The sequence below is a fragment of the Oreochromis aureus genome, linkage group 3 (assembly GCF_013358895.1).
Source record: "Oreochromis aureus strain Israel breed Guangdong linkage group 3, ZZ_aureus, whole genome shotgun sequence".
Classification (NCBI taxonomy): domain Eukaryota; kingdom Metazoa; phylum Chordata; class Actinopteri; order Cichliformes; family Cichlidae; genus Oreochromis; species Oreochromis aureus.
The window spans coordinates 23,271,399-23,281,820 of NC_052944.1; the positions used below are offsets into that span (position 1 = coordinate 23,271,399).

The 10,422-nt window shown below is 38.6% G+C and overlaps 1 non-coding gene across 1 annotated transcript; it reads left to right on the plus strand.

The window, feature by feature from the left end:
• Positions 1 to 1,810: 1,810 nt before the first annotated feature.
• Positions 1,811 to 1,883, plus strand: trnar-acg. The gene has a single exon. It is a non-coding gene; the product is annotated as a tRNA-Arg (tRNA).
• Positions 1,884 to 10,422: the final 8,539 nt, after the last annotated feature.

Genomic DNA, 10,422 nt, shown 5'->3' on the forward strand with positions numbered 1-10,422 from the left:
GACAGTTTATTAGATAGATTTCCTTTCTCCTTCGAAATTACAGTCTCATTGTCATTAGCCTTTGGGAGGCCTGTTATTGGTCTAAGAGCTAAATTGCATAATACTCGGTATTTATGCGTGCTGCTCCACTATGATTTAAGCTGAAATTAGTACAAAAGAACAAAAAAGGCAATATTTGCAATTGAGATTAGAGTGATGCAAGTAATGCATGATGGAGGCCAAATGGCGATCTAAGTTAGAAATGTGTGATTTAATCTTGATTATGACTTAATACACCATACGCTTCTTGCAATTAGCTGTCCGTGGATGACCCTCCCATCATTTGTTAAGAGTTCAATGTAGCGTAAAATCTGGGGCAGGTCAATCCCAAGTGTTTAATCTGCTCTTGGGTAAGGAAGATAAAAAAAATGGCGACGTCAGCCGCGCAGGGTAATTAGCCGGGCGCATCATGTATGAGAGGCTGTATCCCTCTCCCGTTCTTCCATTCGGGCTCATATAATGAGTTAAGCAGGCACGGAGCAGACGTGTTGAGAAAGGGGGGAGAAACGTGAAAGAAGCAGGAGTGCACAAGGGTAAGGGAGAGAGAGGTGCAGCAGAAGATGAGACATTCTCAGAAGACCAAAGCAGCTCTGCGGCCTGTCAAGAGCAACTGTGTGTCCATCACATATCAGAGCCCCAGTGTTACAATTCTGATAAGATAAATCCTGTTAGCTGGATCTCTGTATTAGACCATAGTTTTACTCTTGAACTGTATCACAAACATTGTTGAGAGCTCATCAGCTCCTGATTTTCCTGTATTATCTGTTTAAAATGTAGGAAAAAAGGATCTGAGTACATGTAGTTGTAATTTACCCATTTAAAATTTCCATTGTGTATAAACTAAAAGTGATTTATGGGATTGTTGTCTCAGTTGGATGGATTTAGAACCACCTATATAAGTCCAGGCTGGATTATAACACGAATATGATTATTAGAAATGAAAGTGTGTTTCTCAAAGATTCAAACATCAGGACAAAGCACATCAGACACAAAACTTTTCTGCCTTCTAACTTTCAAAATGTGAGATCTCAGAGTACCTCATAGAGCTTTGTTTTCGTTGTTTTCTATGAGGATTTTCTTCTTTTGTTTACCTTATACACAAGTATGCTCATACACACACATATAGGAAGACTGTTATAGTAAGACCAAAAAACGTATATATTTCCAACTCTGAATGTAAAATACTTTCAAATAAAGAGAACAGTAGCCAAACAAACAAGCCCTGAGCAGAAAAGTATGAAATAAAACACAATCCAAATTCTAAATATAACCTCCATGTCAACAGAGAGGGAAGAGGCGTGTGTAGCTCGCAATCCTGGCGAGGAGTTAAAGGTATGAAAACTGGAAAGCAGTAAAATAAGAAAAAAAATCAATATATTTTTTCATGTAAATTGAACCAAATTTTCCTTGGTTTTGTGACCATTAGTAGGACTTTGAAGCAAACATAATTTAAAGGCAATGTATGTTTCATGACAGCACCGTGTGTTTTTCCATTTTCTTCATCATGCAAGAAACCAGGAAACTAGGAGCTGTCAAATAAAAAAGCATACGAATAAAGAAACTGTAAAAATGTTAGTCCTATGTGGGATTTGGGTGAGTCGAGCGCTGCATGGATGACTCTTTCATCTGGCCAATCCACAGTTAGCATCACTCTGGTTTTCTAGATAAAAAGCCAAACTGATTTTCCCATTGGAAAACAAATTTAAGATACATACACGTATTCTTAAACAAATCAACACCACATGTTGATTTTGTGGGAAGACTGCCAGGTGGGCCAGTGGCGCAATGGATAACGCGTCTGACTACGGATCAGAAGATTCTAGGTTCGACTCCTGGCTGGCTCAATTCTTGAATCCTGAATTTATGACTTCTGATAGAAGGAAGGGTTTTTATCACATTACATCATCATCAAAGATTAGATTTCCATACCAAAAGTGCAAAATTGTTACCTCATTTCCAGTTTTTAGGATCTATTACAGCCCTCAGTTGGTCTAATGGATTATACCAAATCCTAAGCTGGACATGTTACTATAATTTAATATCATCAGGAGTTGAGGAACCAAACTTCTCATGTGTGTACATCTTATTTCCTTGAAGGTATCTACATCAATAATTATGACTTCATCATGTTGCCTAGCAACTACCTAGAAACACGCTAACAATACAGATTTTTAGCATTTATGCATCTATATCAACTGACGAAGTATCTTTTTTAATTTTATGGCAGTAGCATCTCATTAATAGCCACTAAAGTTGAGTTATACTATATAATATACTATGATAGTATCAGTTTTCCTTGCAGCCATATTGCAATGGGTTAAAATTACCAATTTTTAGCATCTACCATCGACATTTTTTTGCTTTTCTCGGTGTGATCAAGTATATCAGCCTGTGGTCTTAAATCATGAATACAAATGAATAAATAAAAGTTTCAGTAACTATTTTGCCAAATGCTTTCAGACTTTGCAGAAACAGTTTTTGTGCAAAAATAATTCCTTTTCCTGAACGTGTGTCAGCAGATCCAATTTATTTCACCAAACATCTGTCAAAACAGTTAACAAGCAATCAAAAAGATCAAATTCATAATTAAGTATTTAGCTGCATACAACCCATATGGGAAAAAAAATCAGTAAGAAATATTTGTGTTTGACGTATATTTTGTGTTCAGTGTCTGTACTAGACTTACAAAACTTTTATTCTGAAAGAGTTATACTGCAGATAAGGGATAATTGTGCTCTTTTTCAATATAGGATGATTTAATCTTTATTCCGGTCATTTGTTCCTATAAATCTGCCCTGCCTCTTTGATTAACTTGCACAAAGTGAGCGCTAGAAAGTTGGTGTAGTTCCTCGACCACTGCTCGAACAGTTACCCAAGAAAACACCGCACTTAACTTTGCAGACCTCAGATGACCAGAGCAGCCACCAAACACGCACAACTCCACAGCGATCGCATTCTTCAACCTGGCCCAAGAGCGCGACACCAGCAGCTGAGCCCCCTCCCTCCTCCGCACGCTCGCACCCTTAATCAAGGTTGGAAGATGCATTTGGTGAATTCAGAATTTCGAGCACCTCTCTACTCTACCAGTGTCTCGACTTCGCCTGATTAAAATGATAGAGGGGCTGGAGAATGTTTGATCTCCAAATCAATTTACATTTAAGATTCAATTTTGCACCTGCAAGACTTTGATTTTGGAACTTTACGCCTTCCCCCCGTCTTGCCAGGACGGAGATTAATCTACACCAGCTGTTGAAGGAAATATTGTTGATTTTTCTTTCTCTCTCCTCTCTTTTACTCACAAATAAATTCAAATAAATTCTCACAGATGAATCAGCCTGTGTGATATGTTAAACTATTTTTTTTTCCCCTCGATTAAAAACGTGCCTTTAAAACTTTGTCTGAGGTGAATATTAACACGGAGTGTGATCTAAGACTATCTGCTGCTTACAACTAATATACCCAGGGACACACATAGATGAGAACATGAAAACTCTCACACTCACATGCACAGAGAACAAAGAAGCAATCCAGGTCCTTTGAAGCATAGAGGGAGTTATTTATTTGGGGGGAAAAAAATCCAAAGGGGTGGAATGCAATCGATGCTGAAAGGTGAGAGAAGAGGAACTGTGGGTGCAACAAACAAACAACAGGGCCCAACACTAAATCAGAGCTTACAGTCTTAATGTACACCTCCAGGGGGACATATCTGTTTTAGAACAACCCCAATGACTTATTGATCCTGGAATTGAATTACCCGTGCCCTCTCCCCCTTTATACAAGCCCACAATATTAAGACATGTTTGATGTTTGCATGCATTTAATTAAAACAGTTCTCAGGAGAAACACTTTAAGAGCTCGATTTGCAGTGTTTCAACAAAAAAAAAAAAGAAAGCAAGCTTCACTTCATTGCTTCATGATTGCAAAATTATTAAAAAATAAAGTTAATACTATAAAGCAGATATCCAATTAGTCCTTCAACTGAATTGTGGGAGGAAAGTAATTGCACTGTTTTATTTTTTAGGTATATTTTAAATGTTCTATTTTGTCAGCTTGGAGCTAAATTATAGTTCCACCTTTAAAAAGAAAAATAATCGCAAAGCAGTGTTTTCCGTCATGGAATAAGTGGTATGCTTAGACAATGATTAAAAAAATAGAGTTTCTTATTTGTTTATTTAATGCAGTTTGGTTGTGGCGTGGACGTGATTTACAGATTTTTATGTCAAGGATGCTTTTGATTGATTTTTCACTTTTCCTACCCGAATGCAGACGTTAGATTAGACCGAAAGGTTAAAGCTACTTTGGAGTAAATATTCCTGTCAAGTTGACTTGACAGGGATTTGATTTGCAGTTTCGCTGGGAAATGTTGGTGAATTTAAAGTATGTTACAGAATATCATAACTAGACTGAGAGGTCTTCAGCCATGATTGTAGCTCTGCGCTCTTTGCGCTGACAAGCTGCCAATAATGAGGCGAATATGATGATGTTAAGCAGGTAATTACCATGTTCGCCATCTTAAACTGGCGTGTTTTAAGGCAAATATTGCCAGAACACCGGCAGCCTTAACCCAATTTCCTTTGGGATCAATAAAGTATTATCAATCAATCGATCCAAATTACTGCCCCTCTCCTCTCTTTTAGGTCATAGAACTACATGGATTTCTCCCAGCCAATCAACAGAGATCAGGCTACATCACAGATACTGGCATCAATCTTATCTGTATAGCTACTTCATTGACCTTGATGGAGATCTTGTAATAGAATAATATAAATAATGACATAATCTTGTAATAGGTTAATTTTGAATTTCCCAATATTTTAATGAGTACCCTGTAGAGGGTTACCAGAAGATTAAGTTACATTTTTTTTCCTTTTACATCATTAGTGCTAAACATTTTATTTAAACTGCCACACTTACCCAGTATGTTTAAATGTGACACAAAGGGGTCCTTTGTAAACATGCATATGTAAGCAGTTCAGAGTGGCAGACTCCTCTCGCTACAACCCACCATGTCACAGCACAGACACAAAAGGAGACCATATGTGTATCTGTGAGATGCCAGCTGCCTTGACAAAAAGGCAGTGTTTGACTGGGAATGAAGCAGGCTGATACATCGTGACATACATGCTCGAGGAGTCAGCCTGTTTGCTGTGTGGACCGTGCTTAAAATGTCGGGCTGCGTGCCCTTGTCATCATGGGCAGGAAACATAAAGTTCATATTGACCCATCAAGACATGCGGATGTGAAAATGATGAGTTTTATGTAGTTTATATACCAAAAGAAACGGTTTATTGTAAAGACTTTTATTCTTGAAAGGTGTGGAGTAGGCTGATGTTCTGGAAATTTATGGAGGATGACAATTAATTAATGTGTATATGAATTACAGGAACCTGGAGTTGTATTATCTTTAAAAGTCAACCCACTGTCAAAACTCTGCACGCAAAGAAAGAGCAGATGACCACAGAGTCCTAATAATCTCCCAAGTTAGCAATTATCCTCGCAGACAGATGTTGTGCTGGGATGATGGCAGAATGGGTGTGGGTGGCCATAAGGCTGTCTTATGATCATGGCTGTGCAGTAAAGAGTATTGGGTCTTCAAAATCAAACCCACTTGGAGCATAAATGCACACACAGAAAATATTACGAGTTGTGAGGTACAAGTGTGGCATCTCGCTGACACTTTGAATATCATCAATATTTGCCTCTCTCCCTCCTGGGAACACAGCAAATGCCTGGCCAACAAAGCTATCAGTGTTTTGTTGAAAAGTTAAGTTGACTAATGGCAGCGCCAGAGAAAACGTCACCGTCACAGTCACCATAATCAATAGGTTTCTTCCTACGAGATGGGTGAATGTGAGCCACAAATTTCGTGCCAGCCTGGCCGTTTGCTCCTTAGATCTGTCAATCATCAGTACTGAGGCTGAGGGCAATGAGGTCATGCAGTGTATAGGTTTTTCTTACCATGATTAAAGTAATAACTTTTTTTAAAGACCTTGTCTGAATGATGAAATGCCTGCGTTTATTGGCCACTCACCGATACCAATGTCAAATGACTCTTGTTTTAGATAGACTTTAAAATGTTCCCCACAGGCTCGTGTAACCCAAAGATTTAAACTGCATTATTTATTAAGTATTGTAGCAAATACTTGAAAGTCTATCACTGATTCTAAGGAGCTTGGAAAGAAAAGCATCTGGACTTTTTTAGGTTCCTTGAAGATGTGTCACCTCTCATCTGAGAAGCTTCTTTAGTTCTAAGAGCAACTGGTGGAGAGTCCCAGATTTTAAGCCCAATGTGAGTGTCCCCAATCAGGGTTATGGACCCCCTATTGATTCCTCTATTGGTGTGGGTCACAATCAGCCAAGGATTCAGGTGAGCTCACTGTGAAACATAGCCCCACCCTATCATGTGATTTACTGAGGTCAGATGGATGGATGTTTCAGCCTTTTCTTCTGTTCTTTGCCAAGATGATCCCACACTGCTTCAAACACATTGAGGTTTAGGACTATGGGGAGGTCAATCCATGACTGATAGTGTTTTATTGTCTGTTTTTCTATCCAAGTGATTTTTATTGCATTGGCAGCGTGTTTGAGATCATAGTCATGCTGCAAAATGAAGACAGTCAGATGCTTTCTCGATCGCATTGCATGGTTGGTCAAAATCTAACAGTACTTTCCTGTGTTTATAAGACCATCAGTTTTAACACGATCTTCAACACCCACTGGCCCCAAACCATGACCTTCTTTGTGTTTTATAAACAGCTGCAGGCACTCGTCCTCTAACCTCCCCCATACATAGTAACAATTTGAAACACCTGGCAGAGTCAAGGTGAGTTTGATCGTGACATGGTTGTTGGTGCCAGATAGGTCGGTCTGAGCACCTGAGAAACTTCCTGTTAAAAGAGAGATTTTCCTTCCCACCATCACAAAGTACTTAATCATAGGGGATTGCTGGGGTTTTCGCTCAAATATTGGAGGGTCTTTACCTATATAAAGTGCCTCGATATATAAATAAACATGAATTGAATTGAATGTGCGAGGAATATTTTCTTGGCACACTTTGGGCCCCATCGACCTAACTGAGCATCACTTAAATCCCACCACCTACCTGAATATTGTTGCTGACCACGTCCTTCCCTTTATGACCACGTCTTCTGATGGCTGCTTCCAACAGGATAACTCACCATATCACAGTTCAGATCATTTCATACTGGTTTCTTGAACATGTCTGTGAGTTCACTGTACTCAAATGACCTCCACAGTCACCAGATGTCAATCTAACAGAGCATCTCTGGGATGTGGAGAGACGGGAGATTCTCATCATGGGTGCACAAACAACAATATAATGTAACATGGACCAGAATTAAGTAATGTTTCCAGCTCCTTGTTGAATCTGTGCCATGCAGAATGAAGACATTTCTAAAGTCAAAAGGGGGCCCAACCCACAAGGTGTACCTAAGAAAATGGCAGGTGAGTATAAAGCACAGTATTAAGTGACGACTGAAAATTGCTTTAGCTCAGCATCACCATAAAGCCCTCTTACTACATGTCACATTCATTTGCAACTGGCATGCAGCTAATAACACACAGTTCACTCTTAAACATACAATTTGGAAATTATTATCCATCAAAATATAATAAAAATTCTTATTTGAACTCATCAAACTGTGACAAAGATGATCAATGGATTTTATTTGCCAGACGCAAATTCTTTATTACGTTATTTTGATGCTGCAGAAGGTAAATTGCCTCCTATTTTTGGCCAGTAATTTCCAAATTGATGCCCTGCATAGCTGAAAGCCAAGCCGGAGCAGCTGCAATCAAAAGATCAGCCTGCAAGGTGTTATTTAGAAAATTATTTTCAAGCCATGTTTGCCTGTTTGTTAGAGAGTACAAAGTGAAGACAGGCAGGGATGATAGGGGAAGAGTGTACGAGCACAGAGAGAACGTAGGGCAACCGTGGTCATGAGTCAGACCCAAACTTAAAATGCACCCAGGGACCCCTTAAATGTATTAGGGTTTCCCATAAGTGTTCCATAAGTGTTTTCACAGAAACAGTCACCAGTGGCAGATTAAGACAACAATTATTTGACACTTTGGAGATAAATCCAGATGTAGAAAAAGACCAAATGATCATCACTTAAACCAAGAGTTCCACAGATGTGTTTAAATTATTGTCAGCAACATTAGTATGACAGACAAACTTTCAGAAATATTTCAGTTTTACTTCAAACCCATCATTATAATGAGTTGGAGAGCCTTGAGGGTTAATATACTACACTATACTGTACTATTCTACTATACTGTGCTATTCTACTGTCCCCCTTTTGCCTTTGGTGTGATCCCAAAGGAAACATCTTTTATCTAAATGTCAAAAGTCTCAGAAAGAATTCACTGCAATGTACCTGCAATGAAACTCATTTCTGTTTAAATTATAACTATAACAGTACTAAGAACCCAGATAGGCGTTCTTGCATTCAGAACATCTACTGGCACATTAAAAACCTTTTCAAAAGACTATTTTTTAGCTTTTTTGGAGGTTTTTGCAAGTTTGAGGAGGCGATTGGTATCCCTCTTTTGTCTGAAAGTTGAACCAGTTAGCTTAGCTTGATCCACAGATAAGCTCTGTCTATCCGAAGCCAAGCATTACCTGTAAGCCAAGGCAACAATCAAGGACCCTGTCCATGTGATAGTCCTGTAAAACCTCAATGTATTGTTCATAGTTAAATGACCTGTTACATGTTCGCTGTCACATGCACAAACATGCAGCTATAAGTAATATGGCTCTTATTTCAGCAACATGTTAGCCATAGCATGTCCATTCTAATTGTCTTATCTAAATCTTGTCAAGAAAATGAAACAGCATGGGTTTTAAAATGCCCAGTTATTTTTTAGCTAATACGCTAAGTTAGCCAGGCTTAGCTTAAATGCTGCACAATGTGGAATGAGCGATTTTTACCAGAGTAAAATGCAAAAGTACATTTGGCCCCATGACGCAATCGGCAACCGTGCAGCACTGCATACATCTTTATGACTAGTTTCACCTACTGCCTGCCAGAAACCTCCAGCAACCAGTCGGGGAATACACATTTTTTCCCAGCAGCCAGTGGTTACTTGCTGGTCACTGACTGGTCTCTAGGTCTGTGTGACTGGGGCATTAACCAATATGTAGCATCCATTATCAGAATGCAAAATCAGCTCCCTTAACCTGTGGCCTTTCAAAGCAGGCTGTGTTAGCTCAGTCGAATCTAAAAATAAACATCAATTTAAACACACCAAAGTGAATATCACACATAGCACATTAGCAAGCAGAGCTTTGACAACAGAGAGGATACGTAAAAGCCAGTTTAATAAAACAGGCAAGGTGATAGGTGCAGGCTCAGCCAGCACTTTCTGTTTTGCATATCTGAGAAACCAGTACTAAGTTTCACCAGCACACCACCTTCCCTGTATCTCCCTGTAGATATAGACATCTGACCATATCACACCCCTTTAATTCAGCTGTTTGTTTGTTTTGATTATATTTTAGTATTGTTTTTTAAGAGATGCAGGCCTGTGTTTTCATATGATTGAAAAGAATATGATGCATAACTGCAGACTGAACAGCTCAAGCTTAACCATCTGCAGCAGTAATACTGGTCCATACAACAGTGATGGGGAACATTTATCTACAGAATAAATACTTGTACTTTTGATGCTTTATGTACAACTTTCCAGTAATGCAGTTTTATGTGTAGTGTTTTCATAGTGTTTGCTAAATGGATAGTGAATAATTTTGGCAATACAGTAGATAGTATTTTCCAATTCTTCAGCCAGGAGGGAGTTCAGAAAGGTGAAGACGTCCAGGAAGAGAGCAGCGAGCTCTAAATATATTTGGCATAAGCACAAAATAGTATTTTGTATTTTTTCTGTAAAAGTCACGCTGCCTGTAACATAAATACAAGATAATAGTATTGTTTCAATTCAGGTCTGATATTTTGTTTTTTATTGATACTATATTTCCAAAAACTTAGTAAAATAAGGTTTTTGTCTACAAACGCTCTTATTTAACCTATTTTACTATGACAACAGGGAGTGAACAGACTTTCTAATCCCTATCTGCATCAAATCACTGTATCCACTCTTATTAAAACGGTAAAGTTTAGCAAAAATGTACACTTAATAAGTGAATGCATAATTAAATACATGCTATTTCTGGCTTTACAAACTTCCATAGCTTATATTGAAAGCATTAGCAGTTTTGACTTAGCAAAAGATAACTTTAAAGGTTAGCAAACTTACTCTGTTCTTGATCAGCCTCATGCTTTATTCAGCCTCATATCAACAAAGTAGACCATGTGACCCGGGGTTGAGTTGACTCATCATCAAGCCAAAGCCATGTTTTCCTTC